The following is a 27,769-nucleotide window of genomic DNA, read 5'->3' on the forward strand; positions in this document are numbered from 1 at the left end:
CGCAATTTCCGTGTGAATTCGTCAATGTGTGGGAGTGAGGGATGCCGTAAAGAAGGATTAGTGGATCAGAAATGAGATTGTCGTATCCCAAAAGAAAATCCTGTCGTTTCCATAGAAACGTTACTCGATTTAGAAAGAAATGTCTTAGAACACATAGTATTTCATAGCGACGCAATTTCCGTGTGAATTCCTCAATGTTTGGGAGTGAGGGATGCGGGTAAAGATGGATTAGTGGATCGGAAATGTAATTGTCGTATCCCAAAAGAAAATCCTGTCGTTTCCATAGAAACGTTACTCGATTTAGAAGGAAATCTCTTAGAAGACATAGTACTCGTATTTCATAGCGACGCAATTTCCATGTGAATTCGTCAATGTGTGGGAGTGAGGGATGCAGTAAAGAAGGATTAGTGGATCGGAAATGTGATTGTCGTATCCCACAAGAAAATCCTGTCGTTTCCATAGAAACGTTACTCGATTTAGAAGGAAAAGTCTTAGAAGACATAGTACTCGTATTTCATAGCGACCCAATTTCCGTGTGAATTTGTCAATGTGTGGGAGTGAGGGATGCAGTAAAGAAGGATTAGTGGATCGGAAATGTGATTATCGTATCCCACAAGAAAATCCTGTCGTTTCCATAGAAACGTTACTCGATTTAGAAGGAAATGTCTTAGAACACATAGTACTCGTATTTCATAGCGACGCAATTTCCGTGTGAATTCGGCAATGTGTGGGAGTGAGGGATGCAGTAAAGAAGGATTAGTGGATCGGAAATGAGATTGTCGTATCCCAAAAGAAAATCCTGTCGTTTCCATAGAAACGTTACTCGATTTAGAAGGAAATGTCTTAGAACACATAGTACTCGTATTTCATAGCGACGCAATTTCCGTGTGAATTCGTCAATGTGTGGGAGTGAGGGATGCAGTAAAGAAGGATTAGTGGATCGGAAATGAGATTGTCGTATCCCAAAAGAAAATTCTGTCGTTTCCATAGAAACGTTACTCGATTTCGAAAGAAATGTCTTAGAACACATAGTATTTCATAGGGCGCAATTTCCGTGTGAATTCGTCAATGTTTGGGAGTGAGGGATGCGGGTAAAGATGGATTAGTGGATCGGAAATGTGATTGTCGTATCCCAAAAGAAAATCCTGTCGTTTCCATAGAAACGTTACTCGATTTAGAAGGAAATGTCTTAGAACACATAGTACTCGTATTTCATAGCGACGGAATTTCCGTGTGAATTCGTCAATGTTTGGGAGTGAGGGATGCAGTAAAGAAGGATTAGTGGATCGGAAATGAGATTGTCGTATCCCAAAAGAAAATCCTGTCGTTTCCATAGAAACGTTACTCGATTTAGAAGGAAATGTCTTAGAAGACATAGTACTCGTATTTCATAGCGACGCAATTTCCGTGTGAATTCGTCAATGTGTGGGAGTGAGGGATGCAGTAAAGAAGGATTAGTGGATCGGAAATGAGATTGTCGTATCCCAAAAGAAAATCCTGTCGTTTCCATAGAAACGTTACTCGATTTAGAAAGAAATGTCTTAGAACACATAGTATTTCATAGCGACGCAATTTCCGTGTGAATTCCTCAATGTTTGGGAGTGAGGGATGCGGGTAAAGATGGATTAGTGGATCGGAAATGTAATTGTCGTATCCCAAAAGAAAATCCTGTCGTTTCCATAGAAACGTTACTCGATTTAGAAGGAAATGTCTTAGAAGACATAGTACTCGTATTTCATAGCGACGCAATTTCCATGTGAATTCGTCAATGTGTGGGAGTGAGGGATGCAGTAAAGAAGGATTAGTGGATCGGAAATGAGATTGTCGTATCCCAAAAGAAAATTCTGTCGTTTCCATAGAAACGTTACTCGATTTCGAAAGAAATGTCTTAGAACACATAGTATTTCATAGGACGCAATTTCCGTGCGAATTCGTCAATGTTTGGGAGTGAGGGATGCGGGTAAAGATGGATTAGTGGATCGGAAATGTGATTGTCGTATCCCAAAAGAACATCCAGTCGTTTCCATAGAAACGTTACTCGATTTAGAAGGAAATGTCTTAGAACACATAGTACTCGTATTTCATAGCGACGGAATTTCCGTGTGAATTCGTCAATGTTTGGGAGTGAGGGATGCAGTAAAGAAGGATTAGTGGATCGGAAATGAGATTGTCGTATCCCAAAAGAAAAACCTGTCGTTTCCATAGAAACGTTACTCGATTTAGAAGGAAATGTCTTAGAAGACATAGTACTCGTATTTCATAGCGACGCAATTTCCGTGTGAATTCGTCAATGTGTGGGAGTGAGGGATGCAGTAAAGAAGGATTAGTGGATCGGAAATGAGATTGTCGTATCCCAAAAGAAAATTCTGTCGTTTCCATAGAAACGTTACTCGATTTAGAAAGAAATGTCTTAGAACACATAGTATTTCATAGCGACGCAATTTCCGTGTGAATTCGTCAATGTTTGCGAGTGAGGGATGCGGGTAAAGATGGATTAGTGGATTGGAAATGTGACTGTCGTATCCCAAAAGAAAATCCTGTCGTTTCCATAGAAACGTTACTCGATTTAGAAGGAAATGTCTTAGAACACATAGTACTCGTATTTCATAGCGACGGAATTTCCGTGTGAATTCGTCAATGTTTGGGAGTGAGGGATGCAGTAAAGAAGGATTAGTGGGTCGGAAATGAGATTGTCGTATCCCAAAAGAAAATCCTGTCGTTTCCATAGAAACGTTACTCGATTTAGAAGGAAATGTCTTAGAAGACATAGTACTCGGATTTTATAGCGACGCAATTTCCGAGTGAATTCGTCAATGTGTGGGAGTGAGGGATGCAGTAAAGAAGGATCAGTGGATCTGAAATGAGATTGTCGTATCCCAAAAGAAAATCCTGTCGTTTCCATAGAAACGTTACTCGATGTAGAAGGAAATGTCTTAGAAGACATAGTACTCGTATTTCATAGCGACGCAATTTCCGTGTGAATTCGTCAATGTGTGGGAGTGAGGGATGCAGTAAAGAAGGATTAGTGGATCGGAAATGAGATTGTCGTATCCCAAAAGAAAATCCTGTCGTTTCCATAGAAACGTTACTCGATTTAGAAGGAAATGTCTTAGAAGACATAGTACTCGAATTTCATAGCGACGCAATATCCGTGTGATTTCGTCAATGTGTGGGAGTGAGGGATGCAGTAAAGAAGGATTAGTGGATCTGAAATGAGATTGTCGCATCCCAAAAGAAAATCCTGTCGTTTCCATAGAAACGTTACTCGATTTAGAAGGAAATGCCTTAGAAGACATAGTACTCGTATTTCATAGCGACGCAATTTCCGTGTGAATTCGTCAATGTGTGGGAGTGAGGGATGCAGTAAAGAAGGATTAGTGGATCGGAAATGAGATTGTCGTATCCCAAAAGAAAATCCTGTCGTTTCCATAGAAACGTTACTCGATTTAGAAGGGAATGTCTTAGAAGACATAGTACTCGTATTTCATAGCGACGCAATTTCCGTGTGAATTCGTCAATGTGTGGGAGTGAGGGATGCAGTAAAGAAGGATTAGTGGATCGGAAATGAGTTTGTCGTATCCCAAAAGAAAATTCTGTCGTTTCCATAGAAACGTTACTCGATTTAGAAAGAAATGTCTTAGAACACATAGTATTTCATAGCGACGCAATTTCCGTGTGAATTCCTCAATGTTTGGGAGTGAGGGATGCGGGTAAAGATGGATTAGTGGATCGGAAATGTAATTGTCGTATCCCAAAAGAAAATCCTGTCGTTTCCATAGAAACGTTACTCGATTTAGAAGGAAATGTCTTAGAAGACATAGTACTCGTATTTCATAGCGACACAATTTCCGTGTGAATTCGTCAATGTTTGGGAGTGAGGGATGCAGTAAAGAAGGATTAGTGGATCGGAAATGAGATTGTCGTATCCCAAAAGAAAATCCTGTCGTTTCCATAGAAACGTTACTCGATTTAGAAGAAATGTCTTAGAAGACATAGTACTCGTATTTCATAGCGACGCAATTTCCGTGTGAATTCGTCAATGTGTGGGAGTGAGGGATGCAGTAAAGAAGGATTAGTGGATCTGAAATGAGATTGTCGTATCCCAAAAGAAAATCCTGTCGTTTCCATAGAAACGTTACTCGATTTAGAAGGAAATGTCTTAGAAGACATAGTACTCGTATTTCATAGCGACGCAATTTCCGTGTGAATTCGTCAATGTGTGGGAGTGAGGGATGCAGTAAAGAAGGATTAGTGGATCGGAAATGAGATTGTCGTATCCCAAAAGAAAATCCTGTCGTTTCCATAGAAACGTTACTCGATTTAGAGGGAAATGTCTTAGAACACATAGTATTTCATAGCGACGCATTTTCCGTGTGAATTCGTCAATGTGTGGGAGTGAGGGATGCAGTAAAGAAGGATTAGTGGATCTGAAATGAGATTGTCGTATCCCAAAAGAAAATCCTGTCGTTTCCATAGAAACGTTACTCGATTTAGAAGGAAATGTCTTAGAAGACATAGTACTCGTATTTCATAGCGACGCAATTTCCGTGTGAATTCGTCAATGTGTGGCAGTAAGGGATGCAGTAAAGAAGGATTAGTGGATCTGAAATGAGATTGTCGTATCCCAAAAGAAAATCCTGTCGTTTCCATAGAAACGTTACTCTATTTAGAAGGAAATGTCTTAGAACACATAGTACTCGTATTTCATTGCGACGCAATTTCCGTGTGAATTCGTCAATGTGTGGGAGTGAGGGATGCAGTAAAGAAGGATTAGTGGATCGGAAATGAGATTGTCGTATCCCAAAAGAAAATCCTGTCGTTTCCATAGAAACGTTACTCGATTTAGAACGAAATGTCTTAGAACACATAGTTTTCGTATTTCATAGCGACGCAATTTCCGTGTGAATTCGTCAATGTGTGGGAGTGTGGGATGCAGTAAAGAAGGATTAGTGGATCGGAAATGAGATTGTCGTATCCCAAAAGAAAATCCTGTCGTTTCCATAGAAACGTTACTCGATTTAGAAGGAAATGTCTTAGAAGACATAGTACTCGTATTTCATAGCGACGCATTTTACGTGTGAATTCGTCAATGTGTGGGAGTGAGGGATGCAGTAAAGAAGGATTAGTGGATCGGAAATGAGATTGTCGTATCCCAAAAGAAAATCCTGTCGTTTCCATAGAAACGTTACTCGATTTAGAAGGAAATGTCTTAGAACACATAGTACTCGTATTTCATAGCGACGCAATTTCCGTGTGAATTCGTCAATGTGTGGGAGTGAGGGATGCAGTAAAGAAGGATTAGTGGATCGGAAATGAGATTGTCGTATCCCAAAAGAAAATTCTGTCGTTTCCATAGAAACGTTACTCGATTTCGAAAGAAATGTCTTAGAACACATAGTATTTCATAGGGCGCAATTTCCGTGTGAATTCGTCAATGTTTGGGAGTGAGGGATGCGGGTAAAGATGGATTAGTGGATCGGAAATGTGATTGTCGTATCCCAAAAGAAAATCCTGTCGTTTCCATAGAAACGTTACTCGATTTAGAAGGAAATGTCTTAGAACACATAATACTCGTATTTCATAGCGACGGAATTTCCGTGTGAATTCGTCAATGTTTGGGAGTGAGGGATGCAGTAAAGAAGGATTAGTGGATCGGAAATGAGATTGTCGTATCCCAAAAGAAAATCCTGTCGTTTCCATAGAAACGTTACTCGATTTAGAAGGAAATGTCTTAGAAGACATAGTACTCGTATTTCATAGCGACGCAATTTCCGTGTGAATTCGTCAATGTGTGGGAGTGAGGGATGCAGTAAAGAAGGATTAGTGGATCGGAAATGAGATTGTCGTATCCCAAAAGAAAATCCTGTCGTTTCCATAGAAACGTTACTCGATTTAGAAAGAAATGTCTTAGAACACATAGTATTTCATAGCGACGCAATTTCCGTGTGAATTCCTCAACGTTTGGGAGTGAGGGATGCGGGTAAAGATGGATTAGTGGATCGGAAATGTAATTGTCGTATCCCAAAAGAAAATCCTGTCGTTTCCATAGAAACGTTACTCGATTTAGAAGGAAATGTCTTAGAAGACATAGTACTCGTATTTCTTAGCGACGCAATTTCCATGTGAATTCGTCAATGTGTGGGAGTGAGGGATGCAGTAAAGAAGGATTAGTGGATCGGAAATGAGATTGTCGTATCCCAAAAGAAAATTCTGTCGTTTCCATAGAAACGTTACTCGATTTCGAAAGAAATGTCTTAGAACACATAGTATTTCATAGGACGCAATTTCCGTGCGAATTCGTCAATGTTTGGGAGTGAGGGATGCGGGTAAAGATGGATTAGTGGATCGGAAATGTGATTGTCGTATCCCAAAAGAAAATCCTGTCGTTTCCATAGAAACGTTACTCGATTTAGAAGAAAATGTCTTAGAACACATAGTACTCGTATTTCATAGCGACGGAATTTCCGTGTGAATTCGTCAATGTTTGGGAGTGAGGGATGCAGTAAAGAAGGATTAGTGGATCGGAAATGAGATTGTCGTATCCCAAAAGAAAATCCTGTCGTTTCCATAGAAACGTTACTCGATTTAGAAGGAAATGTCTTAGAAGACATAGTACTCGTATTTCATAGCGACGCAATTTCCGTGTGAATTCGTCAATGTGTGGGAGTGAGGGATGCAGTAAAGAAGGATTAGTGGATCGGAAATGAGATTGTCGTATCCCAAAAGAAAATTCTGTCGTTTCCATAGAAACGTTACTCGATTTAGAAAGAAATGTCTTAGAACACATAGTATTTCATAGCGACGCAATTTCCGTGCGAATTCGTCAATGTTTGGGAGTGAGGGATGCGGGTAAAGATGGATTAGTGGATCGTTAATGTGATTGTCGTATCCCAAAAGAAAATCCTGTCGTTTCCATAGAAACGTTACTCGATTTAGAAGGAAATGTCTTAGAAGACATAGTACTCGTATTTCATAGCGACGCATTTTACGTGTCAATTCGTCAATGTGTGGGAGTGAGGGATGCAGTAAAGAAGGATTAGTGGATCGGAAATGAGATTGTCGTATCCCAAAAGAAAATCCTGTCGTTTCCATAGAAACGTTACTCGATTTAGAAAGAAATGTCTTAGAACACATAGTATTTCATAGCGACGCAATTTCCGTGTGAATTCGTCAATGTTTGGGAGTGAGGGATGCGGGTAAAGATGGATTAGTGGATCGGAAATGTAATTGTCGTATCCCAAAAGAAAATCCTGTCGTTTCCATAGAAACGTTACTCGATTTAGAAGGAAATGTCTTAGAAGACATAGTACTCGTATTTCATAGCGACGCAATTTCCGTGTGAATTCGTCAATGTGTGGGAGTGAGGGATGCAGTAAAGAAGGATTAGTGGATCGGAAATGAAATTGTCGTATCCCAAAAGAAAATCCTGTCGTTTCCATAGAAACGTTACTCGATTTAGAAAGAAATGTCTTAGAACACATAGTATTTCATAGCGACGCAATTTCCGTGTGAATTCCTCAATGTTTGGGAGTGAGGGTTGCGGGTAAAGATGGATTAGTGGATCGGAAATGTAATTGTCGTATCCCAAAAGAAAATCCTGTTGTTTCCATAGAAACGTTACTCGATTTAGAAGGAAATGTCTTAGAAGACATAGTACTCGTATTTCATAGCGACGCAATTTCCATGTGAATTCGTCAATGTGTGGGAGTGAGGGATGCAGTAAAGAAGGATTAGTGGATCGGAAATGTGATTGTCGTATCCCACAAGAAAATCCTGTCGTTTCCATAGAAACGTTACTCGATTTAGAAGGAAAAGTCTTAGAAGACATAGTACTCGTATTTCATAGCGACCCAATTTCCGTGTGAATTTGTCAATGTGTGGGAGTGAGGGATGCAGTAAAGAAGGATTAGTGGATCGGAAATGTGATTGTCGTATCCCACAAGAAAATCCTGTCGTTTCCATAGAAACGTTACTCGATTTAGAAGGAAATGTCTTACAACACATAGTACTCGTATTTCATAGCGACGCAATTTCCGTGTGAATTCGGCAATGTGTGGGAGTGAGGGATGCAGTAAAGAAGGATTAGTGGATCGGAAATGAGATTGTCGTATCCCAAAAGAAAATCCTGTCGTTTCCATAGAAACGTTACTCGATTTAGAAGGAAATGTCTTAGAACACATAGTACTCGTATTTCATAGCGACGCAATTTCCGTGTGAATTCGTCAATGTGTGGGAGTGAGGGATGCAGTAAAGAAGGATTAGTGGATCGGAAATGAGATTGTCGTATCCCAAAAGAAAATTCTGTCGTTTCCATAGAAACGTTACTCGATTTCGAAGGTAATGTCTTAGAACACATAGTATTTCATAGGGCGCAATTTCCGTGTGAATTCGTCAATGTTTGGGAGTGAGGGATGCGGGTAAAGATGGATTAGTGGATCGGAAATGTGATTGTCGTATCCCAAAAGAAAATCCTGTCGTTTCCATAGAAACGTTACTCGATTTAGAAGGAAATGTCTTAGAACACATAGTAGTCGTATTTCATAGCGACGGAATTTCCGTGCGAATTCGTCAATGTTTGGGAGTGAGGGATGCAGTAAAGAAGGATTAGTGGATCGGAAATGTAATTGTCCTATCCCAAAAGAAAATCCTGTCGTTTCCATAGAAACGTTACTCGATTTAGAAGGAAATGTCTTAGAAGACATAGTACTCGTATTTCATAGCGACGCAATTTCCGTGTGAATTCGTCAATGTGTGGGAGTGAGGGATGCAGTAAAGAAGGATTAGTGGATCGGAAATGAGATCGTCGTATCCCAAAAGAAAATCCTGTCGTTTCCATAGAAACGTTACTCGATTTAGAAAGAAATGTCTTAGAACACATAGTATTTCATAGCGACGCAATTTCCGTGTGAATTCCTCAATGTTTGGGAGTGAGGGATGCGGGTAAAGATGGATTAGTGGATCGGAAATGTAATTGTCGTATCCCAGAAGAAAATCCTGTCGTTTCCATAGAAACGTTACTCGATTTAGAAGGAAATGTCTTAGAAGACATAGTACTCGTATTTCTTAGCGACGCAATTTCCATGTGAATTCGTCAATGTGTGGGAGTGAGGGATGCAGTAAAGAAGGATTAGTGGATCGGAAATGAGATTGTCGTATCCCAAAAGAAAATTCTGTCGTTTCCATAGAAACGTTACTCGATTTCGAAAGAAATGTCTTAGAACACATAGTATTTCATAGGACGCAATTTCCGTGCGAATTCGTCAATGTTTGGGGGTGAGGGATGCGGGTAAAGATGGATTAGTGGATCGGAAATGTGATTGTCGTATCCCAAAAGAAAATCCTGTCGTTTCCATAGAAACGTTACTCGATTTAGAAGAAAATGTCTTAGAACACATAGTACTCGTATTTCATAGCGACGGAATTTCCGTGTGAATTCGTCAATGTTTGGGAGTGAGGGATGCAGTAAAGAAGGATTAGTGGATCGGAAATGAGATTGTCGTATCCCAAAAGAAAATCCTGTCGTTTCCATAGAAACGTTACTCGATTTAGAAGGAAATGTCTTAGAAGACATAGTAGTCGTATTTCATAGCGACGCAATTTCCGTGTGAATTCGTCAATGTGTGGGAGTGAGGGATGCAGTAAAGAAGGATTAGTGGATCGGAAATGAGATTGTCGTATCCCAAAAGAAAATTCTGTCGTTTCCATAGAAACGTTACTCGATTTAGAAAGAAATGTCTTAGAACACATAGTATTTCATAGCGACGCAATTTCCGTGTGAATTCGTCAATGTTTGCGAGTGAGGGATGCGGGTAAAGATGGATTAGTGGATTGGAAATGTGACTGTCGTATCCCAAAAGAAAATCCTGTCGTTTCCATAGAAACGTTACTCGATTTAGAAGGAAATGTCTTAGAACACATAGTACTCGTATTTCCTAGCGACGGAATTTCCGTGTGAATTCGTCAATGTTTGGGAGTGAGGGATGCAGTAAAGAAGGATTAGTGGGTCGGAAATGAGATTGTCGTATCCCAAAAGAAAATCCTGTCGTTTCCATAGAAACGTTACTCGATTTAGAAGGAAATGTCTTAGAAGACATAGTACTCGTATTTCATAGCGACGCAATTTCCGAGTGAATTCGTCAATGTGTGGGAGTGAGGGATGCAGTAAAGAAGGATTAGTGGATCTGAAATGAGATTGTCGTATCCCAAAAGAAAATCCTGTCGTTTCCATAGAAACGTTACTCGATTTAGAAGGAAATGTCTTAGAAGACATAGTACTCGTATTTCATAGCGACGCAATTTCCGTGTGAATTCGTCAATGTGTGGGAGTGAGGGATGCAGTAAAGAAGGATTAGTGGATCGGAAATGAGATTGTCGTATCCCAAAAGAAAATCCTGTCGTTTCCATAGAAACGTTACTCGATTTAGAGGGAAATGTCTTAGAACACATAGTATTTCATAGCGACGCAATTTCCGTGTGAATTCGTCAATGTGTGGGAGTGAGGGATGCAGTAAAGAAGGATTAGTGGATCTGAAATGAGATTGTCGTATCCCAAAAGGAAATCCTGTCGTTTACATAGAAACGTTACTCGATTTAGAAGGAAATGTCTTAGAAGACATAGTACTCGTATTTCATAGCGACGCAATTTCCGTGTGAATTCGTCAATGTGTGGCAGTAAGGGATGCAGTAAAGTAGGATTAGTGGATCTGAAATGGGATTGTCGTATCCCAAAAGAAAATCCTGTCGTTTCCATAGAAACGTTACTCTATTTAGAAGGAAATGTCTTAGAACACACAGTACTCGTATTTCATAGCGACGCAATTTCCGTGTGAATTCGTCAATGAGTGGGAGTGAGAGATGCAGTAAAGAAGGATTAGTGGATCGGAAATGAGATTGTCGTATCCCAAAAGAAAATATTGTCGTTTCCATAGAAACGTTACTCGATTTAGAACGAAATGTCTTAGAACACATAGTTTTCGTATTTCATAGCGACGCAATTTCCGTGTGAATTCGTCAATGAGTGGGAGTGAGAGATGCAGTAAAGAAGGATTAGTGGATCGGAAATGAGATTGTCGTATCCCAAAAGAAAATCCTGTCGTTTCCATAGAAACGTTACTCGATTTAGAAAGAAATGTCTTAGAACACATAGTATTTCATAGCGACGCAATTTCCGTGTGAATTCGTCAATGTTTGCGAGTGAGGTATGCGTGTAAAGATGGATTAGTGGATCGGAAATGTAATTGTCGTATCCCAAAAGAAAATCCTGTCGTTTCCATAGAAACGTTACTCGATTTAGAAGGAAATGTCTTAGAAGACATAGTACTCGTATTTCATAGCGACGCAATTTCCGTGTGAATTCGTCAATGTGTGGGAGTGAGGGATGCAGTAAAGAAGGATTAGTGGATCGGAAATGAGATTGTCGTATCCCAAAAGAAAATTCTGTCGTTTCCATAGAAACGTTACTCGATTTAGAAAGAAATGTCTTAGAACACATAGTATTTCATAGCGACGCAATTTCCGTGTGAATTCCTCAATGTTTGGGAGTGAGGGATGCGGGTAAAGATGGATTAGTGGATCGGAAATGTAATTGTCGTATCCCAAAAGAAAATCCTGTCGTTTCCATAGAAACGTTACTCGATTTAGAAGGAAATGTCTTAGAAGACATAGTACTCGTATTTCTTAGCGACGCAATTTCCATGTGAATTCGTCAATGTGTGGGAGTGAGGGATGCAGTAAAGAAGGATTAGTGGATCGGAAATGAGATTGTCGTATCCCAAAAGAAAATTCTGTCGTTTCCATAGAAACGTTACTCGATTTCGAAAGAAATGTCTTAGAACACATAGTATTTCATAGGACGCAATTTCCGTGCGAATTCGTCAATGTTTGGGGGTGAGGGATGCGGGTAAAGATGGATTAGTGGATCGGAAATGTGATTGTCGTATCCCAAAAGAAAATCCTGTCGTTTCCATAGAAACGTTACTCGATTTAGAAGAAAATGTCTTAGAACACATAGTACTCGTATTTCATAGCGACGGAATTTCCGTGTGAATTCGTCAATGTTTGGGAGTGAGGGATGCAGTAAAGAAGGATTAGTGGATCGGAAATGAGATTGTCGTATCCCAAAAGAAAATCCTGTCGTTTCCATAGAAACGTTACTCGATTTAGAAGGAAATGTCTTAGAAGACATAGTAGTCGTATTTCATAGCGACGCAATTTCCGTGTGAATTCGTCAATGTGTGGGAGTGAGGGATGCAGTAAAGAAGGATTAGTGGATCGGAAATGAGATTGTCGTATCCCAAAAGAAAATTCTGTCGTTTCCATAGAAACGTTACTCGATTTAGAAAGAAATGTCTTAGAACACATAGTATTTCATAGCGACGCAATTTCCGTGTGAATTCGTCAATGTTTGCGAGTGAGGGATGCGGGTAAAGATGGATTAGTGGATTGGAAATGTGACTGTCGTATCCCAAAAGAAAATCCTGTCGTTTCCATAGAAACGTTACTCGATTTAGAAGGAAATGTCTTAGAACACATAGTACTCGTATTTCCTAGCGACGGAATTTCCGTGTGAATTCGTCAATGTTTGGGAGTGAGGGATGCAGTAAAGAAGGATTAGTGGGTCGGAAATGAGATTGTCGTATCCCAAAAGAAAATCCTGTCGTTTCCATAGAAACGTTACTCGATTTAGAAGGAAATGTCTTAGAAGACATAGTACTCGTATTTCATAGCGACGCAATTTCCGAGTGAATTCGTCAATGTGTGGGAGTGAGGGATGCAGTAAAGAAGGATTAGTGGATCTGAAATGAGATTGTCGTATCCCAAAAGAAAATCCTGTCGTTTCCATAGAAACGTTACTCGATTTAGAAGGAAATGTCTTAGAAGACATAGTACTCGTATTTCATAGCGACGCAATTTCCGTGTGAATTCGTCAATGTGTGGGAGTGAGGGATGCAGTAAAGAAGGATTAGTGGATCGGAAATGAGATTGTCGTATCCCAAAAGAAAATCCTGTCGTTTCCATAGAAACGTTACTCGATTTAGAGGGAAATGTCTTAGAACACATAGTATTTCATAGCGACGCATTTTCCGTGTGAATTCGTCAATGTGTGGGAGTGAGGGATGCAGTAAAGAAGGATTAGTGGATCTGAAATGAGATTGTCGTATCCCAAAAGGAAATCCTGTCGTTTCCATAGAAACGTTACTCGATTTAGAAGGAAATGTCTTAGAAGACATAGTACTCGTATTTCATAGCGACGCAATTTCCGTGTGAATTCGTCAATGTGTGGCAGTAAGGGATGCAGTAAAGTAGGATTAGTGGATCTGAAATGGGATTGTCGTATCCCAAAAGAAAATCCTGTCGTTTCCATAGAAACGTTACTCTATTTAGAAGGAAATGTCTTAGAACACACAGTACTCGTATTTCATAGCGACGCAATTTCCGTGTGAATTCGTCAATGAGTGGGAGTGAGAGATGCAGTAAAGAAGGATTAGTGGATCGGAAATGAGATTGTCGTATCCCAAAAGAAAATCCTGTCGTTTCCATAGAAACGTTACTCGACTTAGAACGAAATGTCTTAGAACACATAGTTTTCGTATTTCATAGCGACGCAATTTCCGTGTGAATTCGTCAATGAGTGGGAGTGAGAGATGCAGTAAAGAAGGATTAGTGGATCGGAAATGAGATTGTCGTATCCCAAAAGAAAATCCTGTCGTTTCCATAGAAACGTTACTCGATTTAGAAAGAAATGTCTTAGAACACATAGTATTTCATAGCGACGCAATTTCCGTGTGAATTCGTCAATGTTTGCGAGTGAGGTATGCGTGTAAAGATGGATTAGTGGATCGGAAATGTAATTGTCGTATCCCAAAAGAAAATCCTGTCGTTTCCATAGAAACGTTACTCGATTTAGAAGGAAATGTCTTAGAAGACATAGTACTCGTATTTCATAGCGACGCAATTTCCGTGTGAATTCGTCAATGTGTGGGAGTGAGGGATGCAGTAAAGAAGGATTAGTGGATCGGAAATGTGATTGTCGTATCCCACAAGAAAATCCTGTCGTTTCCATAGAAACGTTACTCGATTTAAAAAGGAAATGTCTTAGAACACATAGTACTCGTATTTCATAGCGACGCAATTTCCGTGTGAATTCGGCAATGTGTGGGAGTGAGGGATGCAGTAAAGAAGGATTAGTGGATCGGAAATGAGATTGTCGTATCCCTTAAGAAAATCCTGTCGTTTCCATAGAAACGTTACTCTATTTAGAAGGAAATGTCTTAGAACACACAGTACTCGTATTTCATAGCGACGCAATTTCCGTGTGAATTCGTCAATGAGTGGGAGTGAGAGATGCAGTAAAGAAGGATTAGTGGATCGGAAATGAGATTGTCGTATCCCAAAAGAAAATCCTGTCGTTTCCATAGAAACGTTACTCGATTTAGAACGAAATGTCTTAGAACACATAGTTTTCGTATTTCATAGCGACGCAATTTCCGTGTGAATTCGTCAATGAGTGGGAGTGAGAGATGCAGTAAAGAAGGATTAGTGGATCGGAAATGAGATTGTCGTATCCCAAAAGAAAATCCTGTCGTTTCCATAGAAACGTTACTCGATTTAGAAAGAAATGTCTTAGAACACATAGTATTTCATAGCGACGCAATTTCCGTGCGAATTCGTCAATGTTTGCGAGTGAGGTATGCGTGTAAAGATGGATTAGTGGATCGGAAATGTAATTGTCGTATCCCAAAAGAAAATCCTGTCGTTTCCATAGAAACGTTACTCGATTTAGAAGGAAATGTCTTAGAAGACATAGTACTCGTATTTCATAGCGACGCAATTTCCGTGTGAATTCGTCAATGTGTGGGAGTGAGGGATGCAGTAAAGAAGGATTAGTGGATCGGAAATGAGATTGTCGTATCCCAAAAGAAAATCCTGTCGTTTCCATAGAAACGTTACTCGATTTAGAAAGAAATGTCTTAGAACACATAGTATTTCATAGCGACGCAATTTCCGTGTGAATTCGTCAATGTTTGGGAGTGAGGGATGCGGGTAAAGATGGATTAGTGGATCGGAAATGTAATTGTCGTATCCCAAAAGAAAATAGTGTCGTTTCCATAGAAACGTTACTCGATTTAGAAGGAAATGTCTTAGAAGACATAGTACTCGTATTTCATAGCAACGCAATTTCCATGTGAATTCGTCAATGTGTGGGAGTGAGGGATGCAGTAAAGAAGGATTAGTGGATCGGAAATGTGATTGTCGTATCCCACAAGAAAATCCTGTCGTTTCCATAGAAACGTTACTCGATTTAGAAGGAAATGTCTTAGAAGACATAGAACTCGTATTTCATAGCGACCCAATTTCCGTGTGAATTTGTCAATGTGTGGGAGTGAGGGATGCAGTAAAGAAGGATTAGTGGATCGGAAATGTGATTGTCGTATCCCACAAGAAAATCCTGTCGTTTCCATAGAAACGTTACTCGATTTAAAAAGGAAATGTCTTAGAACACATAGTACTCGTATTTCATAGCGACGCAATTTCCGTGTGAATTCGGCAATGTGTGGGAGTGAGGGATGCAGTAAAGAAGGATTAGTGGATCGGAAATGAGATTGTCGTATCCCTTAAGAAAATCCTGTCGTTTCCATAGAAACGTTACTCGATTTAGAAGGAAATGTCTTAGAACACATAGTACTCGTATTTCATATCGACGCAATTTCCGTGTGAATTCGTCAATGTGTGGGAGTGGGGGATGCAGTAAAGAAGGATTAGTGGATCGGAACTGAGATTGTCGTATCCCAAAAGAAAATTCTGTCGTTTCCATAGAAACGTTACTCGATTTCGAAAGAAATGTCTTAGAACACATAGTATTTCATAGGGCGCAATTTCCGTGTGAATTCGTCAATGTTTGGGAGTGAGGGATGCGGGTAAAGATGGAGTAGTGGATCGGAAATGTGATTGTCGTATCCCAAAAGAAAATCCTGTCGTTTCCATAGAAACGTTACTCGATTTAGAAGGAAATGTCTTAGAACACATAGTACTCGTATTTCATAGCGACGGAATTTCCGTGTGAATTCGTCAATGTTTGGGAGTGAGGGATGCAGTAAAGAAGGATTAGTGGATTGGAAATGAGATTGTCGTATCCCAAAAGAAAATCCTGTCGTTTCCATAGAAACGTTACTCGATTTAGAAGGAAATGTCTTAGAACACATAGTACTCGTATTTCATAGCGACGCAATTTCCGTGTGAATTCGTCAATGTGTGGGAGTGAGGGATGCAGTAAAGAAGGATTAGTGGACCGGAAATGAGATTGACGTATCCCAAAAGAAAATTCTGTCGTTTCCATAGAAACGTTACTCGATTTAGAAAGAAATGTCTTAGAACACATAGTATTTCATAGCGACGCAATTTCCGTGTGAATTCGTCAATGTTTGGGAGTGTGGGATGCGGGTAAAAATGGATTAGTGGATCGGAAATGTGACTGTCGTATCCCAAAAGAAAATCCTGTCGTTTCCATAGAAACGTTACTCGATTTAGAAGGAAATGTCTTAGAACACATAGAACTCGTATTTCATAGCGACGGAATTTCCGTGTGAATTCGTCAATGTTTGGGAGTGAGGGATGCAGTAAAGAAGGATTAGTGGATCTGAAATGAGATTGTCGTATCCCAAAAGAAAATCCTGTCGTTTCCATAGAAACGTTACTCTATTTAGAAGGAAATGTCTTAGAAGACATAGTACTCGTATTTCATAGCGACGCAATTTCCGTGTGAATTCGTCAATGTGTGGGAGTGAGGGATGCAGTAAAGAAGGATTAGTGGATCTGAAATGAGATTGTCGTATCCCAAAAGAAAATCCTGTCGTTTCCATAGAAACGTTACTCGATTTAGAAGGAAATGTCTTAGAAGACATAGTACTCGTATTTCATAGCGACGCAATTTTCGTGTGAATTCGTCAATGTGTGGGAGTGACGGATGCTGTAAAGAAGGATTAGTGGATCGGAAATGAGATTGTCGTATCCCAAAAGAAAATCCTGTCGTTTCCATAGAAACGTTACTCGATTTAGAGGGAAATGTCTTAGAACACATAGTATTTCATAGCGACGCAATTTCCGTGTGAATTCGTCAATGTGTGGGAGTGAGGGATGCAGTAAAGATGGATTAGTGGATCTGAAATGAGATTGTCGTATCCCAAAAGAAAATCCTGTCGTTTCCATAGAAACGTTACTCGATTTAGAAGGAAATGTCTTAGAAGACATAGTACTCGTATTTCATAGCGACGCAATTTCCGTCTGAATTCGTCAATGTGTGGGAGTGAGGGATGCTGTAAAGAAGGATTAGTGGATCTGAAATGAGATTGTCGTATCCCAAAAGAAAATCCTGTCGTTTCCATAGAAACGTTACTCGATTTAGAAGGAAATGTCTTAGAAGACATAGTACTCGTATTTCATAGCGACGCAATTTCCGTGTGAATTCGTCAATGTGTGGGAGTGAGGGATGCAGTAAAGAAGGATTAGTGGATCGGAAATGAGATTGTCGTTTCCCAAAAGAAAATCCTGTCGTTTCCATAGAAACGTTACTCGATTTAGAAGGAAATGTCTTAGAACACATAGTACTCGTATTTCATAGCGACGCAATTTCCGTGTGAATTCGTCAATGTGTGGGAGTGAGGGATGCAGTAAAGAAGGATTAGTGGATCGGAAATGAGCTTGTCGTATCCCAAAAGAAAATTCTGTCGTTTCGAAAGAAACGTTACTCGATTTAGAAAGAAATGTCTTAGAACACATAGTATTTCATAGCGACGCAATTTCCGTGTGAATTCGTCAATGTTTGGGAGTGAGGGATGCGGGTAAAGATGGATTAGTGGATCGGAAATGTGACTGTCGTATCCCAAAAGAAAATCCTGTCGTTTCCATAGAAACGTTACTCGATTTAGAAGGAAATGTCTTAGCACACATAGTACTCGTATTTCATAGCGACGGAATTTCCGTGTGAATTCGTCAATGTTTGGGAGTGAGGGATGCAGTAAAGAAGGATTAGTGGATCTGAAATGAGATTGTCGTATCCCAAATGAAAATCCTGTCGTTTCCATAGAAACGTTACTCGATTTAGAGGGAAATGTCTTAGAACACATAGTATTTCATAGCGACGCAATTTCCGTGTGAATTCGTCAATGTGTGGGAGTGAGGGATGCAGTAAAGAAGGATTAGTGGATCTGAAATGAGGTTGTCGTATCCCACAAGAAAAGCCTGTCGTTTCCATAGAAGCGTTACTCGATTTAGAAGGAAATGTCTTAGAAGACATAGTACTCGTATTTCATAGCGACGAAATTTCCGTGTGAGTTCGTCAATGTGTGGGAGTGGGGGATGCAGTAAAGAAGGATTAGTGGATCGGAAATGAGATTGTCGTATCCCAAAAGAAAATCCTGTCGTTTCCATAGAAACGTTACTCGATTTAGAAAGAAATGTCTTAGAACACATAGTATTTCATAGCGACGCAATTTCCGTGTGAATTCGTCAATGTTTGGGAGTGAGGGATGCGGGTAAAGATGGATTAGTGGATCAGAAATGTAATTGTCGTATCCCAAAAGAAAATCCTGTCGTTTCCATAGAAACTTTACTCGATTTAGAAGGAAATGTCTTAGAAGACATAGTACTCGTATTTCATAGCGACGCTATTTCCGTGTGAATTCGTCAATGTGTGGGAGTGAGGGATGCAGTAAAGAAGGATTAGTAGATCGGAAATGAGTTTGTCGTATCCCAAAAGAAAATCCTGTCGTTTCCATAGAAACGTTACTCGATTTAGAAAGAAATGTCTTAGAACACATAGTATTTCATAGCGACGCAATTTCCGTGTGAATTCGTCAATGTTTGGGAGTGAGGGATGCGGGTAAAGATGGATTACTGGATCGGAAATGTAATTGTCGTATCGCAAAATTAAATCCTGTCGTTTCCATAGAAACGTTACTCGATTTAGAAGGAAATGTCTTAGAAGACATAGTACTCGTATTTCATAGCGACGCAATTTCCGTGTGAATTCGTCAATGTGTGGGAGTGAGGGATGCAGTAAAGAAGGATTAGTGGATCGGAAATGAGATTGTCGTATCCCAAAAGAAAATCCTGTCGTTTCCATAGAAACGTTACTCGATTTAGAAAGAAATGTCTTAGAACACATAGTATTTCATAGCGACGCAATTTCCGTGTGAATTCCTCAATGTTTGGGAGTGAGGGATGCGGGTAAAGATGGATTAGTGGATCGGAAATGTAATTGTCGTATCCCAAAAGAAAATCCTGTCGTTTCCATAGAAACGTTACTCGATTTAAAAGGAAATGTCTTAGAAGACATAGTACTCGTATTTCATAGCGACGCAATTTCCATGTGAATTCGTCAATGTGTGGGAGTGAGGGATGCAGTAAAGAAGGATTAGTGGATCGGAAATGTGATTGTCGTATCCCACAAGAAAATCCTGTCGTTTCCATAGAAACGGTACTCGATTTAGAAGGAAATGTCTTAGAAGAAACGGTACTCGTATTTCATAGCGACGCAATTTCCGTGTGAATTTGTCAATGTGTGGGAGTGAGGGATGCAGTAAAGAAGGATTAGTGGATCGGAAATGTGATCGTCGTATCCCACAAGAAAATCCTGTCGTTTCCATAGAAACGTTACTCTATTTAGAAGGAAATGTCTTAGAAGACATAGTACTCGTATTTCATAGCGACGCAATTTCCGTGTGAAATCGTCAATGTGTGGGAGTGAGGGATGCAGTAAAGAAGGATTAGTGGATCTGAAATGAGATTGTCGTATCCCAAAAGAAAATCCTGTCGTTTCCATAGAAACGTCACTCGATTTAGAAGGAAATGTCTTAGAAGACATAGTACTCGTATTTCATAGCGACGCAATTTTCGTGTGAATTCGTCAATGTGTGGGAGTGACGGATGCTGTAAAGAAGGATTAGTGGATCGGAAATGAGATTGTCGTATCCCAAAAGAAAATCCTGTCGTTTCCATAGAAACGTTACTCGATTTAGAGGGAAATGTCTTAGAACACATAGTATTTCATAGCGACGCAATTTCCGTGTGAATTCGTCAATGTGTGGGAGTGAGGGATGCAGTAAAGATGGATTAGTGGATCTGAAATGAGATTGTCGTATCCCAAAAGAAAATCCTGTCGTTTCCATAGAAACGTTACTCGATTTAGAAGGAAATGTCTTAGAACACATAGTACTCGTATTTCATAGCGACGCAATTTCCGTGTGAATTCGTCAATGTGTGGGAGTGAGGGATGCAGTAAACTAGGATTAGTGGATCGGAAATGAGATTGTCGTATCCCAAAAGAAAATCCTGTCGTTTCCATAGAAACGTTACTCGATTTAGAAACAAATGTCTTAGAACACATAGTATTTCATAGCGACGCAATTTCCGTGTGAGTTCGTCAATGTTTGGGAGCGAGTGATGCGGGTAAAGATTTATTAGTGGATCGGAAATGTAATTGTCGTATCCCAAAAGAAAATCCTGTCGTTTCCATAGAAACGTTACTCGATTTAGAAGGAAATGTCTTAGAAGACATAGTACTCGTATTTCATAGCGACGCAATTTCCGTGTGAATTCGTCAATGTGTGGGAGTGAGGGATGCAGTAAAGAAGGATTAGTGGATCGGAAATGAGATTGTCGTATCCCAAAAGAAAATTCTGTCGTTTCCATAGAAACGTTACTCGATTTCGAAAGAAATGTCTTAGAACACATAGTATTTCATAGGACGCAATTTCCGTGTGAATTCGTCAATGTTTGGGAGTGAGGGATGCGGGTAAAGATGGATTAGTGGATCGGAAATGTGATTGTCGTATCCCAAAAGAAAATCCTGTCGTTTCCATAGAAACGTTACTCGATTTAGAAGGAAATGTCTTAGAACACATAGTACACGTATTTCATAGCGACGGAATTTCCGTGTGAATTCGTCAATGTTTGGGAGTGAGGGTTGCAGTAAAGAAGGATTAGTGGATCGGAAATGAGATTGTCGTATCCCAAAAGAAAATCCTGTCGTTTCCATAGAAACGTTACTCGATTTAGAAGGAAATGTCTTAGAAGACATAGTACTCGTATTTCATAGCGACGCAATTTCCGTGTGAATTCGTCAATGTGTGGGAGTGAGGGATGCAGTAAAGAAGGATTAGTGGATCGGAAATGAGATTGTCGTATCCCAAAAGAAAATTCTGTCGTTTCCATAGAAACGTTACTCGATTTAGAAAGAAATGTCTTAGAACACATAGTATTTCATAGCGACGCAATTTCCGTGTGAATTCGTCAATGTTTGGGAGTGAGGGATGCGGGTAAAGATGGATTAGTGGATCGGAAATGTGACTGTCGTATCCCAAAAGAAAATCCTGTCGTTTCCATAGACACGTTACTCGATTTAGAAGGAAATGTCTTAGAACACATAGTACTCGTATTTCATAGCGACGGAATTTCCGTGTGAATTCGTCAATGTTTGGGAGTGAGGGATGCAGTAAAGAAGGATTAGTGGATCGGAAATGAGATTGTCGTATCCCAAAAGAAAATCCTGTCGTTTCCATAGAAACGTTACTCGATTTAGAAGGAAATGTCTTAGAAGACATAGTACTCGTATTTCATAGCGACGCAATTTCCGTGTGAATTCGTCAATGTGTGGGAGTGAGGGATGCAGTAAAGAAGGATTAGTGGATCTGAAATGAGATTGTCGTATCCCAAAAGAAAATCCTGTCGTTTCCATAGAAACGTTACTCGATTTAGAAGGAAATGTCTTAGAAGACATAGTACTCGTATTTCATAGCGACGCAATTTCCGTGTGAATTCGTCAATGTGTGGGAGTGAGGGATGCAGTAAAGAAGGATTAGTGGATCGGAAATGAGATTGTCGTATCCCAAAAGAAAATCCTGTCGTTTCCATAGAAACGTTACTCGATTTAGAGGGAAATGTCTCAGAACACATAGTATTTCATAGCGACGATATTTCCGTGTGAATTCGTCAATGTGTGGGAGTGAGGGATGCAGTAAAGAAGGATTAGTGGATCTGAAATGAGATTGTCGTATCCCAAAAGAAAATCCTGTCGTTTCCATAGAAACGTTACTCGATTTAGAAGGAAATGTCTTAGAAGACATAGTACTCGTATTTCATAGCGACGCAATTTCCGTGTGAATTCGTCAATGTGTGGTATTAAGGGATGCAGTAAAGAAGGATTAGTGGATCAGAAATGAGATTGTCGTATCCCAAAAGAAAATCCTGTCGTTTCCATAGAAACGTTACTCTATTTAGAAGGAAATGTCTTAGAACACATAGTACCCGTATTTCATAGCGACGCAATTTCCGTGTGAATTCGTCAATGTGTGGGAGTGAGGGATTCAGTAAAGAAGGATTAGTGGATCGGAAATGTGATTGTCGTATCCCAAAAGAAAATCTTGTCGTTTCCATAGAAACGTTACTCGATTTAGAACGAAATGTCTTAGAACACATAGTTTTCGTATTTCATAGCGACGCAATTTCCGTGTGAATTCGTCAATGTGTGGGAGTGAGGGATGCAGTAAAGAAGGATTAGTGGATCGGAAATGTGATTGTCGTATCCCACAAGAAAATCCTGTCGTTTCCATAGAAACGTCACTCGATTTAGAAGGAAATGTCTTAGAACACATAGTACTCGTATTTCATAGCGACGCAATTTCCGTGTGAATTCGGCAATGTGTGGGAGTGAGGGATGCAGTAAAGAAGGATTAGTGGATCGGAAATGAGATTGTCGTATCCCAAAAGAAAATCCTGTCGTTTCCATAGAAACGTTACTCGATTTAGAAGGAAATGTCTTAGAACACATAGTACTCGTATTTCATAGCGACACAATATCCGTGTGAATTCGTCAATGTGTGGGAGTGAGGGATGCAGTGAAGAAGGATTAGTGGATCGGAAATGAGATTGTCGTATCCCAAAAGAAAATTCTGTCGTTTCCATAGAAACGTTACTCGATTTCGAAAGAAATGTCTTAGAACACATAGTATTTCATAGGACGCAATTTCCGTGTGAATTCGTCAATGTTTGGGAGTGAGGGATGCGGGTAAAGATGGATTAGTGGATCGGAAATGTGATTGTCGTATCCCAAAAGAAAATCCTGTCGTTTCCATAGAAACGTTACTCGATTTAGAAGGAAATGTCTTAGAACACATAGTACACGTATTTCATAGCGACGGAATTTCCGTGTGAATTCGTCAATGTTTGGGAGTGAGGGATGCAGTAAAGAAGGATTAGTGGATCGGAAATGAGATTGTCGTATCCCAAAAGAAAATCCTGTCGTTTCCATAGAAACGTTACTCGATTTAGAAGGAAATGTCTTAGAACACATAGTACTCGTATTTCATAGCGACGCAATTTCCGTGTGAATTCGTCATTGTGTGGGAGTGAGGGATGCAGTAAAGAAGGATTAGTGGATCGGAAATGAGATTGTCGTATCCCAAAAGAAAATTCTGTCGTTTCCATAGAAACGTTACTCGATTTAGAAAGAAATGTCTTAGAACACATAGTATTTCATAGCGACGCAATTTCCGTGTGAATTCGTCAATGTTTGGGAGTGAGGGATGCGGGTAAAGATGGATTAGTGGATCGGAAATGTGACTGTCGTATCCCAAAAGAAAATCCTGTCGTTTCCATAGACACGTTACTCGATTTAGAAGGAAATGTCTTAGAACACATAGTACTCGTATTTCATAGCGACGGAATTTCCGTGTGAATTCGTCAATGTTTGGGAGTGAGGGATGCAGTAAAGAAGGATTAGTGGATCGGAAATGAGATTGTCGTATCCCAAAAGAAAATCCTGTCGTTTCCATAGAAACGTTACTCGATTTAGAAGGAAATGTCTTAGAAGACATAGTACTCGTATTTCATAGCGACGCAATTTCCGTGTGAATTCGTCAATGTGTGGGAGTGAGGGATGCAGTAAAGAAGGATTAGAGGATCTGAAATGAGATTGTTGTATCCCAAAAGAAAATCCTGTCGTTTCCATAGAAACGTTACTCGATTTAGAAGGAAATGTCTTAGAAGACATAGTACTCGTATTTCATAGCGACGCAATTTCCGTGTGAATTCGTCAATGTGTGGGAGTGAGGGATGCAGTAAAGAAGGATTAGTGGATCGGAAATGAGATTGTCGTATCCCAAAAGAAAATCCTGTCGTTTCCATAGAAACGTTACTCGATTTAGAGGGAAATGTCTCAGAACACATAGTATTTCATAGCGACGATATTTCCGTGTGAATTCGTCAATGTGTGGGAGTGAGGGATGCAGTAAAGAAGGATTAGTGGATCTGAAATGGGATTGTCGTATCCCAAAAGAAAATCCTGTCGTTTCCATAGAAACGTTACTCTATTTAGAAGGAAATGTCTTAGAACACATAGTACCCGTATTTCATAGCGACGCAATTTCCGTGTGAATTCGTCAATGTGTGGGAGTGAGGGATTCAGTAAAGAAGGATTAGTGGATCGGAAATGTGATTGTCGTATCCCAAAAGAAAATCTTGTCGTTTCCATAGAAACGTTACTCGATTTAGAACGAAATGTCTTAGAACACATAGTTTTCGTATTTCATAGCGACGCAATTTCCGTGTGAATTCGTCAGTGTGTGGGAGTGAGGGATGCAGTAAAGAAGGATTAGTGGATCGGAAATGTGATTGTCGTATCCCACAAGAAAATCCTGTCGTTTCCATAGAAACGTCACTCGATTTAGAAGGAAATGTCTTAGAACACATAGTACTCGTATTTCATAGCGACGCAATTTCCGTGTGAATTCGGCAATGTGTGGGAGTGAGGGATGCAGTAAAGAAGGATTAGTGGATCGGAAATGAGATTGTCGAATCCCAAAAGAAAATCCTGTCGTTTCCATAGAAACGTTACTCGATTTAGAAGGAAATGTCTTAGAACACATAGTACTCGTATTTCATAGCGACACAATATCCGTGTGAATTCGTCAATGTGTGGGAGTGAGGGATGCAGTAAAGAAGGATTAGTGGATCGGAAATGAGATTGTCGTATCCCAAAAGAAAATTTTGTCGTTTCCATAGAAACGTTACTCGATTTCGAAAGAAATGTCTTAGAACACTTAGTATTTCATAGGGCGCAATTTCCGTGTGAATTCGTCAATGTTTGGGGGTGAGGGATGCGGGTAAAGATGGATTAGTGGATCGGAAATGTGATTGTCGTATCCCAAAAGAAAATCCTGTCGTTTCCATAGAAACGTTACTCGATTTAGAAGGAAATGTCTTAGAACACATAGTACTCGTATTTCATAGCGACGGAATTTCCGTGTGAAATCGTCAATGTTTGGGAGTGAGGGATGCAGTAAAGAAGGATTAGTGGATCGGAAATGAGATTGTCGTATCCCAAAAGAAAATCCTGTCGTTTCCATAGAAACGTTACTCGATTTAGAAGGAAATGTCTTAGAAGACATAGTACTCGTATTTCATCGCGACGCAATTTCCGTGTGAATTCGTCAATGTGTGGGAGTGAGGGATGCAGTAAAGAAGGATTAGTGGATCGGAAATGAGATTGTCGTATCCCAAAAGAAAATTCTGTCGTTTCCATAGAAACGCTACTCGATTTAGAAAGAAATGTCTTAGAACACATAGTACTTCATAGCGACGCAATTTCCGTGTGAATTCGTCAATGTTTGGGAGTGTGGGATGCGGGTAAAGATGGATTAGTGGATCGGAAATGTGACTGTCGTATCCCAAAAGAAAATCCTGTCGTTTCCATAGAAACGTTACTCGATTTAGAAGGAAATGTCTTAGAACACATAGAACTCGTATTTCATAGCGACGGAATTTCCGTGTGAATTCGTCAATGTTTGGGAGTGAGGGATGCAGTAAAGAAGGATTAGTGGATCTGAAATGAGATTGTCGTATCCCAAAAGAAAATCCTGTCGTTTCCATAGAGACGTTACTCGATTTAGAAGGAAATGTCTTAGAAGACATAGTACTCGTATTTCATAGCGACGCAATTTCCGTGTGAATTCGTCAATGTGTGGGAGTGAGGGATGCAGTAAAGAAGGATTAGTGGATCGGAAATGAGATTGTCGTATCCCAAAAGAAAATCCTGTCGTTTCCATAGAAACGTTACTCGATTTAGAATGAAATGTCTTAGAAGACATAGTACTCGTATTTCATAGCGACGCAATTTTCGTGTGAATTCGTCAATGTGTGGGAGTGAAGGATGCAGTAAAGAAGGATTAGTGGATCGGAAATGAGATTGTCGTATCCCAAAAGAAAATCCTGTGGTTTCCATAGAAACGTTACTCGATTTAGAGGGAAATGTCTTAGAACACATAGTATTTCACAGCGACGCAATTTCCGTGTGAATTCGTCAATGTGTGGGAGTGAGGGATGCAGTAAAGAAGGATTAGTGGATCTGAAATGAGATTGTCATATCCCAAAAGAAAATCCTGTCGTTTCCATAGAAACGTCACTCGATTTAGAAGGAAATGTCTTAGAAGACATGGTACTCGTATTTCATAGCGACGCAATTTCCGTGTGAATTCGTCAATGTGTGGGAGTGAGGGATGCAGTAAAGAAGGATTAGTGGATCTGAAATGAAATTGTCGTATCCCAAAAGAAAATCCTGTCGTTTCCATAGAAACGTTACTCGATTTAGAGGGAAATGTCTCAGAACACATTGTACTCGTATTTCATAGCGACGCAATTTCCGTGTGAATTCGTCAATGTTTGGGAGTGAGGGATGCGGGTAAAGATGGATTAGTGGATCGGAAATGTGACTGTCGTATCCCAAAAGAAAATCCTGTCGTTTCCATAGAAACGTTACTCGATTTAGAAGGAAATGTCTTAGAACACATAGTACTCGTATTTCATAGCGACGGAATTTCCGTGTGAATTCGTCAATGTTTGGGAGTGAGGGATGCAGTAAAGAAGGATTAGTGGATCTGAAATGAGATTGTCGTATCCCAAATGAAAATCCTGTCGTTTCCATAGAAACGTTACTCGATTTAGAAGGAAATGTCTTAGAAGACATAGTACTCGTATTTCATAGCGACGCAATTTCCGTGTGAATTCGTCAATGTGTGGGAGTGAGGGATGCAGTAAAGAAGGATTAGTGGATCGGAAATGAGATTGTCGTATCCCAAAAGAAAATCCTGTCGTTTCCATAGAAACGTTACTCGATTTAGAAGGAAATGTCTTAGAAGACATAGTACTCGTATTTCATAGCGACGCAATTTCCGTGTGAATTCGTCAATGTGTGGGAGTGAGGGATGCAGTAAAGAAGGATTAGTGGATCTGAAATGAGATTGTCGTATCCCAAAAGAAAATCCTGTCGTTTCCATAGAAACGTTACTCGATTTAGAGGGAAATGTCTTAGAACACATAGTATTTCATAGCGACGCAATTTCCGTGTGAATTCGTCAATGTGTGGGAGTGAGGGATGCAGTAAAGAAGGATTAAAGGAACTGAAATGTGATTGTCGTATCCCACAAGAAAATCCTGTCGTTTCCATAGAAACGTTACTCGATTTAGAAGGAAATGTCTTAGAAGACATAGTACTCGTATTTCATAGCGACGCAATTTCCGTGTGAATTCGTCAATGTGTGGGAGTGAGGGATGCAGTAAAGAAGGATTAGTGGATCTGAAATGAGATTGTCGTATCCCAAAAGAAAATCCTGTCGTTTCCATAGAAACGTTACTCGATTTAGAAGGAAATGTCTTAGAAGACATAGTACTCGTATTTGATAGCGACGTAATTTCCGTGTGAATTCGTCAATGTGTGGGA

Source organism: Schistocerca americana, chromosome 5 (assembly GCF_021461395.2).
Source record: "Schistocerca americana isolate TAMUIC-IGC-003095 chromosome 5, iqSchAmer2.1, whole genome shotgun sequence".
Classification (NCBI taxonomy): domain Eukaryota; kingdom Metazoa; phylum Arthropoda; class Insecta; order Orthoptera; family Acrididae; genus Schistocerca; species Schistocerca americana.